The sequence below is a fragment of the Ursus americanus genome, chromosome 11 (assembly GCF_024610735.1).
Source record: "Ursus americanus isolate L20-20 chromosome 11, mUrsAme1.1.p, whole genome shotgun sequence".
NCBI lineage: Eukaryota > Metazoa > Chordata > Mammalia > Carnivora > Ursidae > Ursus > Ursus americanus.
This window is the reverse complement of record NC_142137.1, coordinates 65788474-65800104: the sequence shown is the minus strand read 5'-3', so window position 1 is coordinate 65800104 and position 11631 is coordinate 65788474. Positions and strand designations below refer to the sequence as shown.

The 11631-nt window shown below is 36.6% G+C and overlaps 1 long non-coding RNA gene across 2 annotated transcripts in view; it reads right to left on the bottom strand.

The window, feature by feature from the left end:
* Positions 1-3044: 3044 nt before the first annotated feature.
* Positions 3045-11631, bottom strand: part of LOC123797481 (uncharacterized) — a 29633-nt gene continuing 21046 nt past the window's right edge. For both annotated transcript variants that reach the window (XR_015726159.1, XR_006780961.2), the window contains one exon: positions 3045-3571. This is a non-coding gene — a long non-coding RNA (uncharacterized LOC123797481). The remainder of the gene's footprint in view (positions 3572-11631) is intronic.

The window sequence follows — 11631 nt, the reverse complement described above, 5'->3', positions numbered from 1 at the left end:
CATGTAAAATGGTCAACTGACAGACAGTTCTGAATAAACCACCCATAATGCAATACAGAGATAATAAGATGGAAATAAAAAAGAGAATTTATGAGACATGGAAGACAGAATGAGAAGTTCCAATACATACTTCTAAGAGGCATTCTAGAAAGAAATTTGTAGAGACTTTCACAGAGATAATAGAAGAAAAATACTGTTACAATTCACATGTTGTATGGTTGTTTTATGTAGAAAACCTGAAATTATCCACACAGAAATTATTAGCATTGGTAAAAGTGTACAATATAGATGTAAAATCAATATACATTTTTCTGGAAATTTGCATTATTTTTACATTTTCAATGTAATCAGCATAAAGTTAACGAAAAGCATCTAGTTATCCTTTTTACCTCTGTTGCATCTAAACTTATGACACCTTTATCAATTTAATGAAATTTATCTGTGCCTTTCCTTTTTCTTTTGAGTAGTCACACCAGATTTATCTACTGTGTTAATTTTTTCAAATAACAATATTTTGGCTTCCTTGAGCCTCTCTATTATTTAATATGATTTCTGTTTAATTGATCTATTATTTATATGATGGTTATTTAATTGGTTTCTGCTCTTGCCTATTTTATAGTGTTTTTATTCTACTTCCTTTGTGTGGTTTTTTTTTCTATCATTCTTCTTTAACTTTCAAACTTGGAAACAGTTATTTAATTTTCAACCTGTAAGTATTGAGGCTATATATTTTTCTCAGAGTACCGTTTTCCTGTATCCAACAATATATCTTTTGAATAACAAGTGAGATGGGAGAAAAGAACATATACATTTTAAACAAACACTGATAAGATACATAAGATAATTAGAATTTACACCCCTTCAATCATATCATATAATCAACTCTAGATGAATTAATGAACTATATATAAAATACAAAACTATAAATATGGGAGAATACTTTTATGATATCAGGGATATAAATATTTTCTTATACAAGAAGTAAAAACTGAAAACCACAGAGGAAAACTTAACAAATTTGGCTATATGAAAAATAACAATATCCATTTTACCAAAAGCCACCATAATGAGAACACAGTGACCAGCCACAGACTAGAAGGAGATTTGCTAAATATATTTTTATATACAATATATACTTGCTAAATATGTAACTGTCAAGGGATTATTATCCTGAATATGTAAAGAATTCTTATAAATCAATAAGCAAAAAACAAACCAGTTTTTTAAAAAGGACCAAAAGAATTACACAAGCATTTTATAAAAAATATAAATGGCCAATAAACATATAAAATGTCCCTTAGTCTCATTACCAATCAGAAAAATACAAATTAATTCTACTATGAAGAACCACTACATATCCATAAAATTGGCAAATATTCAAGCCTAAAACTAGCAGGCATCCAGCAGCAATGTGCAGCAAGGCAATGTGTCATATAGTACTGATGGGAATGTAAATTAGTACAGTCATTTTGGAAACCAATTTTGCTTTATGAAGATGTCCATACTCTATGACCTAGCAATTCCACTCCTAAGTATAAACTAAAGAAACTATCGATTTCCAGGAGGCATTTATGAAAATGCTTAAAGTAGCATTACGCCTACCAGTAAAAAACTAGAAATAAGCCAATGTCCATTAACAGTAAAATGGGTAAAACATGGGTGACGGAATACAATACAGCAATGATTAGAAATAAATTATAGCTATATTCGACAACATAGCAGAATCTCAGGAACATAATTTTGAGTGGAAAAAACAAATAGAAAAATATATATAACATTAGTCCACTAATAAAAAAAAGTTTTAAAACACATAACGATATACTTTTCTTATGAAACTATAAAGAAAACAAAGAAATGATAAAGCTTAAATTTAGGATACTAGTGGCCTCTGACAGGAGAGGAAATAAGTAGGGTCATTAACAGACATTCATGGGAAGAATTACTAAAAGATGTACTTGAGCAAGAAGGAAAATGGACCCAGAAAAAAAGGCGTGAGAAACACAGAGGAGAGGTAAGCAAAGGAACTGGCAAACCTTCTTATAAAACTAAAAACACAGGTGAGGGCACTTGGGTGGCTCTGTTGGTAAAGTGTCCGACTCTTGATTTCAGTTCAGTTCATCATTTCAGCGTTGTGACCTCAAGCCTGGAGTCAGGCTCCACGCTGGGCTGGAGCCTGCTTAAGATTCTCTCTCTTAAAAAAAAAAAAATCTCTCTCTCTCTCTCCTTCTGCCCCACCCCCACTAAAAAAAAAATAATAAAAATTTTTAAAAAGACAGAGGTGGACCCATGTTTTGTGGGACCTAAAGCTTGCGTAATTTGGGGAACCCGTTTTAAGAAAAGAATATTAAAGGATTAATAGAAAATCAGGTACAAAAGTTTACATTCCAGGATTCCTGGCTGGCTGGGTTGGTGGAACATCCCGCTCTCAATCTTGGGGTTATAAATTGTAGCCCCACGTTGGGCATAGAGATTACTTAAAATAAAATCTTTAAAAAAAAAAAAGTGTACATTTCCTTAGAAAATCACAACAAATAAAAATTTAAATAGCAGAACGTAGGGGAAAGAAAAAAAGGGAGGCAAACCATAAAACAGACTCTTGGCTGTAGAAAACAAACTGAAGGTTGTTGGAGGGGAGGGAGGTGGAGGATGGGCTAGATGGGTGACGAGGATTAAGGAGGGCGCTTGTGATGAGCCCTGGGTGTTGTATGTAAGTGAGGAATCACCACATTCTACACCTGAAACTAAAATTATGCTGTATTTTAAGATTACCCTGTATGCTAACTAACTGGAATTTAAAGAAAAACGTGAACCTAAAAAAATAAATGAGTTGCAGGTGAATGCTACAAAAACTCACAAAATCCAGGAATGTAATACAATCTTTAATTATTTATTATAATTTCACCTCCTCTATAATACATTTCATTCCCTACAGTTTTTGACTGCATACCCTTTGTGCATCCCTTAATGCAATAAGGACTTTTAAATATTGTCCTATACAAAGGGGTAGAAAGACACATCAGTCGTCTAACACAGTTGGTCAAAAGTTGTTCTTTAAAAAAAAAAATTAGTCGTAGTTTAGAAAACTTTATTTTGGCTTCACATTCATTATTGGTAGTGGAGGGAGGCTTCAGATAACGCCAGCCCTTTGATCTCACTGTCACAGCAAGCTGTTCAGGTCGGCTGGCTTTCACCACACCTAGGATCCCTCCCAGCCCTACCTTGCCAGGGCAGTTCTCGGCTGGGGGCTGTGCCAAGTCACATGACCCTCAAGAGAAGAGGTGAGCAGTGTCTCAGTCAGAGTCTTCTCACGGAGAAAGAATGGTGATACACCAAGGAACCCACAGAGAGCAGGCTGTCACTGGGGACTCCTGTCCAATGCCCACCCCCCTCTCCTGCAGCTCCAAGACCACCGCGAGCATAAGAAAAATGACCTCCAGACTAGCAGGACTCCATTCCTCCACTATGTTGGGGTGCTGCTTCTTCCTGGTATCAGAGCCTGGGGAGGGTCCATCGAGTCAAGGGCGCTGCAGCTGAAACACTAGCTTCATGGTAAATCAGCACGTAGCAGGAACTATTGAAAATAATGTTAACAAGAACAGCAGTAATAGTCATCATTCTTAGACGAACGATTACTTTCCACTCATATACCCATCAAAAGGAGTTCTCTAACCTCCACAAGTGATGATGTAAGAACACTCCTAACTTCTTTCCGCTTCCTTAACCATTCCACCCAAAGGCAGGAGAATGGGAAAGTTTAGGAGGCTCACCTCACCATGCTTGCTCAGCCCTGCTATTCTCTCTCCTTTCGGATCTGCTGCCTCCACAGAAAGAACATTCTGGTCTGCCTGGGTCCAGGTGGTGAATAACCAACCTTATTAGGGAGACCTGCTGTTGTCTCCCTGTGCCATCGGGGGCTAAGTCCATCTAATTCAGGAATAAAGTATCAGCAAGCCCATCTGGCCACAGATCTAAAATCACTTTCTCCGATCAGCTTTATCTGAAATAAAACTAATATTGTATTTTGATCTCCCACCTCTAATTCCTGCCTTTCTTCCCCTCTTTCTCCACACTGGTTCTGAATTTCAGAGAGGAAGGGAAGTGCTATGTACAGGATACCCTACAACCCTAATAATAAAGATTAATCTGGGACACTTTTAAAAACAGGTGAAAGTAATAAACTAGACAACAATAACACAGGAGCAGAGAGAACAGAGCTATTGATTAAATGCAGTCTTTCTTAGGTCAAATGCAGCATACTCAAAATTTAAGGGTAACCTCTAATAGAAATAGAATATATATCTTCCAGAACGTTGAAGAAGGAAAAAGGGAACAAAATCAATCCAATCAGAATCAGAAAAAGCCCAAATAACAAGAAAAAAAATGGTAAATAGAACACATAAGATGGTAGAAATAAATTTATCAGCAATCCTAATGAATGTAAACACTGAATTCAGCTGTTAAAAAGCAGAAATTATCTGAATTGAAATACAAATTCTGTATGTATGCCCTTTGTAAGCATAAAAGACAACAACACCCAATATCTGAAGCAAAATTATGAAAAAAAAATATACCAAATACTAAACAAATGAAGATAGAAAAGCAATACTAATCAGATGAAGTAGAATTTAAGGCCATAGGGGCACTGGCTGGCTCAGTCGGTAGAGCATGCGACTCTTGATCTCAGGGTTGCAAGTTCAAGCCCCACATTGGGTGTAGAGATTACTTAAAAATAAAATCTTTAATAAAAAAGAATTTAAGGCAATAATGTTAGGTATTAAAAAGGGCTACCATTGGGGTGTCTGGCTGACTCAGTTGGTAGAGCATGGGACTCTTGATCTCAGGGTCATGAGTTCAAGTCCCGCACTGGGCATGGAGGCTACTTAAAAAAAAAGTGGTGGGGGGCGCCTGAGTGGCACAGCGGTTAAGCAGCTGCCTTCGGCTCAGGGCGTGATCCCGGCATTGTGGGATCGAGCCCCACGTCAGGCTCTTCCGCTATGAGCCTGCTTCTTCCTCTCCCACTCCCCCTGCTTGTGTTCCCTCTCTCGCTGGCTGTCTCTATCTCTGTCAAATAAATAAATAAAATCTTTAAAAAAAAAAAAGTGGTGGGGGAGCTATCACTTAACAATAAAGAACAATTACCAAAAAATTATAATAATTGTGACTTGCATGCACCCAAAAATATAGCCTTAAAATATATATAAAAGTAAATAATGATATATATATTAAAGGAATTATTAAATCCCTCCATCATGGTGGGTATTTTTTTAAATTATTTTATTTATTTATTTATTTGAAAGAGAGCCAGCACCAGCAGGGGGAAGGGCAGAGGGACAAGCCAACTTCCTTCTGAGCAGGAAGCCTGACCCGGGGCTAGATGCCAGGACCCCAAGATCATGACCTGAGCATGGTAGGTATTTTTAACACTTCCCTCAGAAACTGATACAGAAAGCTTACTAATAATTAGGAAATATGAAATGTCTTGAACAACACAATTAATAAGCTTGCTCTAACGAACGTATGCAGAATCCTGTCCCCAATAATTAGGGAAAACAGATAATTACTAGAGATTGACATGATCCAGTCACAACAAATACCAAAGAATTCATTTCATACACAGCACATTTCATATCACAATACAATATCATCAGAAATTTAAAAACCAACAAGTAATTTAGAAATTTAGAAATTCTATCACTTTAAAAACTAAAAGGCATTTTAAGACAGATTGATCGATCAATCAATAGATAAAATATATGAAAGGGCAACTAGATAGATACAGAAGAGATGACAGGATCATACCATAAAAACAATTTCATGAAGTGCTTTGTCATTTCATAATACTTTGGGCATCTCTTCCCATGTTAATAACTGTACATCCATACCATCATTTCAACAATGACGTAGTATTTTGCTGTCTGAATGAACCATAACTTATTTGTTGTTGAACCATTTATGAGTCAACATTTTGGTTTTGTGGCAGACTGCAGCTTGTCCCCTAAAACTCGTTCTCTTCTTCCTTCATAACAAGATTCCTAGTTTTTAGCTGGCAGGTGCTGTCTGGAATAAAGGCTTATTTCCCAGTTTGCTTTGCTGTTAGGTGTGGTCATGTGACTCAACTGAAGTGTCACGTTCAACTTTCAGGAGGTATCCTTAAAAAGAACTGTGTCTTTCTTCCTTCATATCTTCCTAGTGTTATCTTCATACACTACTTCCTGTGCTATGGAGGAAACACTTGGAGATCAATTAGCTATCTTGGACCACAAGGTGGAATCCTCATGTTTACGAGACCGTAGACACGAGATAGAATGAACCTGCATCACTGCTCATCATGGAGTTGGGATATCATGGAGTTGCGACATGGATTGCTTATCTTAAGACTTTCATTTGCATAGAAAGAAAATAAATATCTACCTTATTTAAGTTTTATCATTTGGGATTTTCCTGAATAACACGTTTTCCCAAATATTTTGCTATAATGATCAACCGCTATAAGCATCTCTTTGTGCCTGTATTTCCCTACTTCTTCTAATGGAATGCATAAGTCATGGGATATATCCTTGTATCTGTTTTTTAAAGATTTTATTTATTTGAAAGAGAGAGGGGGGCAGAAAGAGAGAGGGAATCTCAAGCAGACCCCCTTCAGAGCATAGAGCCGGACGTGGGGCTTGATCTCACCACCCTGAGATCATGACCTGAGCCAAAATCGAGAGTTGGATGCTTAACTGACTGAGCCAACCAGGCACCCCGGGATATATCCTATTAAAGGTTTTTTGGATGTATTGCCAAATTTCACTCATTTTCACTTTGCCACTCAGATGGGCCAAAAATACAACTGTACTTTTTAGATTACTGAAATGATTAAATCTTTTTTAAAAATTGTTTGCCATTTGTGTTTATTCTATGTTGCTTTTGTGCGTTCCTTACCCATTTTTCTATCAAAACATTCTTTTTCTTACAGATTTTAGAAGACTGTATACTGAGTAACCCTTTGTCTGTCTTACATATTATATTTTCTTCAGTCAGTTCATTGCTGTTAAACATTGATTGTGGTATTTTTATGTGGAATTTTAAAAGTTTATCAGGACTTCACTTGCTGTCTCTGGTATCATTTTTAGAAAGTTCTCTCTTCTTACAGACTGTAGAAATATTTGCCTATGATATCCACTAATACTTTTATGTGTTGTTTTATTTTTATTTGACTTAGAAATTATTAGTCCCTCTGGCATTTATTTTGTTATATTGTAGGGATCCAAATTTTTATTTTCCCAAGTGTTTAACCAAACATTTCACCTTTTATTAAATAGGTCATCCTTTATCCACTGACACAAAATGCCATTTCTAGGAAAACCTAAATTTTCCTTACATACAAGGATCACTTTTGAACTTTCAGTTATGTTCTACTAATCTATATCTCTATTTCTTTACCAGTGCCGTAACTTTATTCTAGCTTTTAAATATTTGTATAGTAATTGATACGGTATCTCCTCCCTAATAAATTTTTTAAATTTCTCAAAATGAACTTTATGCTTTTTTAATATTCTGACAAAACAACAAAGGATGAATTTGACTAAATTGAGACTTATATTTGAATTTCATTATAATTTTAGACTTATTTGCAATTATTTGACCATTTTCATTATTGACTCATCAATACGATACTGATATGACCCACCAATATGATTTTTTTTTTATTTTCAAATGAAGTCACTTTGATCTTCTTCTGAGATGTTATCAGACCCTCGATATTCACTAGGTCAAGAAGCCTCTTGTATGAGAGTAGGAAAGTCGTAAAAGCAGCCCTTGCCTCCAATGTGCTAATATTCTACTAAAAATCATTAAGATTGCATTGAATTTACATGAAGTCATGTAAAACAGAAATAAAACTCTCCATAACTTTATTATTATAAATACACTGCCCGGTACATACATCTTGCAAAGCTGGCCAGAATGACAAACGACAGTAGAAGCAGAGAGGGATTGATCTGGAACGGTAAAGCAGAAGGTAAAAGGCATTGTAGATGGCAGAAGTAGCATTTGGACGGGGCAAGGCAAATTATGAGGCAGATTCACATGTGTTCTAGGCTAGCAAAGATAATATGAATGCACGATAATTTTTAAAAAGGGAAATTAGGGAGAAGGGACCAATTGTTAGAAAACCTTTCAACATGGATTAGCAATATGGATTTTACAAAAGCAAAAATTTTGACTGTAGTTTCTGAAAATGGGTCTCAAAAATCAAAATGGTGCTTAAGAAAGATCATTCTTGCTGCAAGGAGCACACATGTTTGGAGGAAGAAGGTGTTAACAGACTGTTACAGGAAGTGGTGCAATCATTTATTTTGGAATATAATTTATCTATTCAATAATTTCTATTCATTATGTGCCTAGCATTGTGTTAGCACTAAGATGACTTTGTTTGCACCCCAACATCTATTTTTACAAGGCCCTCATGACAGATGTCTAATAACACCACTTACGAAGAGGGAGACATTCCCCAGGTGCTTCTGTACTTTGTTCAACAGAAATTTAACTGCCCAAGTAGATGTGTGATTGATGTTATTCCATGATTAATGCAGCAAACTCCCTCCTTTATCCTCTGCAGCACAAATCTCCATTTAACCCCTTGGGATATGTAAGTGCCTCATTTCTTAAGAAACTACAGTGAGATTAGGGAGAAGAGAAGGCTTCACAAAGCAATTAGGACGAGGGCATTGAATCCATCCTCCTCCTTATTGAAAAGCAGCTTCAACCAAGGTACTGCCTCCTAAAATAAACTTTAACCTCCAAAGGAGTTTGCAAGAAAATTTGAAGGCATATAAGAGGAAAAATAAAACAGCCTTTAGGACAACTCTTCTGGGCTTTTTTTTTTCTTTCAGTGCCTTGAGTCCAACAGCAGAAAATCTCCCTGAAAGAAGCACTTCTAAGTGCATCAGAGTTGCTTTCCAGTCTGCAAAAGCCACTTTCTTGTAGCATGAATATTTTATTTTTTTCTCATCATGTAACTGACATCTACATGATGTGAAGCAAAATACTTTTGGTTCTTGTTGTCGCTGCTATTTACAACTGGAAGAGTTACCCGGAATTGGATCCATCCTACAAGAGACAAGATGAGAAAGTGCTGCATGTATGCCTGGGTTTGTTTTGGGGGCTTTTGTTCTGTAAACGCGCATTTAACTTCTGTTTTTAAAGCCCACCTCCCCTCAGACCTGGTGTGCCCAGGCCCCTGAGCATCTTCTGACCTCGGGGCACCTTAGTCTCCTTAGTCAACTATTCAGGAAGAGTCTCCCCACTAGGAATGCCACGGGGGAGAAAAGAGAAACAGGGACTGATGAGACTCCGAATTCTGTTCCTGTTCTTGGAAAAAGCCCATCGGTTATGGTTCCCAGAAGATTAGGGACATTGACACAAAATATTTAATTAAAGTAAAACTTATTTTCTGAGAAACAAAAGAAAAAATGAACTTGTGGGACTTTTATAAAAAGCTTCTGCACAGCCAAGGAAACAGTCAAAAAAATTAAGAGGCTGCCCACAGAAGGGGAGAAGATATTTGCAAATGACACTACAGATAAAAGACTGGTATCTAAGATCTACAAAGAACTTCCCAAACTCAATACACAAGAAACAAACAAATCATAAAATGGGCAGAAGATATGAACAGACACTTTTCCAACAGACATACAAATGGCTAACAGACACATGAAAAAATGTTCAAAATCGTTAGCCATCAGGGAAATTCAAATCAAAACCACACCGAGATCCCACCTTACGCCAGTTAGAATGGCAAAAATTGACAAGGCAAGAAACAACAATTGCTGGAGAGGATGTGGAGAAAGGGGATCCCTCCTACATTGTTGGTGGGAATGCAAGTTGGTACAGCCACTCTGGAAAACAGTGTGGAGGTCCCTTAAAAAGTTAAAAATTGAGCTACCCTATGACCCAGCCATTGCACTACTGGGTATTTACCCCAAAGATACAGACGTAGTGAAGAGAAGGGCCATATGTACCCCAATGTTCATAGCAGCATTGTCCACAATAGCTAAATCGTGGAAGGAGCCGAGATGCCCTTCAACAGATGACTGGATTAAGAAGATGTGGTCCATATACACAATGGAATATTACTCAGTCAACAAAAAGAACGATTTCTCAACATTTGCTGCAACATGGATGGGACTGGAGGAGATAATGCTAAGTGAAATAAGTCAAGCAGAGAAAGACAATTATCATATGGTTTCACTCGTTTATGGAACATAAGAAGTAGGAAGATCGGTAGGAGAAGAAAGGGATAAAGAAAGGGGGGGTAATCAGAAGGGGGAATGAACCATGAGAAACTATGGACTCTGGGAAACAAACTGAGGGCTTCAGAGGGGAGGGGGTGGGGGAATGGGATAGACCGGTGATGGGTAGTAAGGAGGGCACATATTGCCGGTGCACTGGGTGTTATACGCAAGTAATGAGTCATGGAACTTTACATCAAAAACTAGGGATGTACTGTATGGTGACTAACATAATATAATAAAAAATATTGTTATAAAAAAAGTAAAACTTATTTTCTCCACTAGCTATACATTTTTATATAATAATAAATGTTCATGGCAACAACCAACCAAAGAAAAAAATAAACAAGACAGAGCAAAAACAAAACCAAGAAGAAAGAAAGAAAAGCAAAGAAATGGTATGGGACAGAATAATACACGAATAAAAAGTTCTACTCTCCCACTTCCTTGTGGTTTTTCCAGAGCATATACATAAAATATTTATTTCAGACAAATAGGATTATATTATATATGTTCTCTAACTTGCTTTTTTTTTTTTTTTTTTTTGCACAAAACAATTTATCTTGGACCTCCTTCTAGTAGCATATATAACTCTTTCCTTCCTATGTACATTTGCATGCAAGCATGATGTGCCCTAACATATAAAAGAACCAGATTCTTATGGAGGGATCTTTGGTGGGTTTTTGGCTATTTACAAATAATATGACAATGATTATTCTTCTCTTAAAGATTTTATTTATTTGTCAGACAGAGACAGAGTGAGAGAGAGCACAAGCAGGGGGAACAGCAGGCAGAGGGAGAAGCAGACTCTCCACTGATCAAGGAGCCTGACAATACAGGACTCGATCCCAGGACCCTGAGATCATGACCTGAGCTGAAGGCAGACGCCCAACCGACTGAGCCACCCAAGCGTCCTGACAATGATTATTCTTGTTCACATAGTGTAAAAAACTATAAATGTCTAAATGGAGTTGGAAGATCAAAAGATGTATAATTTACATTTAAAAGTAAAATTTACACATTAACACTTAATATATCCTGCCAACTCGCTCTCTAAAAAGGTTGTATCAGTTTACACTCCTACTGATGGTACCTGAGACTGCAGATGTCTCACGCCCAAAACAAATATTTTCATCCCTAGCAATATGAAAGAAAAAAATTCACTTCTCAGTCTTAGAAGTTTTCAGTTCTTCAGTTATAACTGAGTTTGAACTTTGTATATATTTATCAATCAGTTTTTTCACTGCAAATAAGCTGTTCATTGTTTTTAAATTGACTTGTTTACCTTTGTATCGATATGTAAGAACATTCAACATTAAGGAAATTAACACCTTGTCATATGTATTAAAATGTTTTC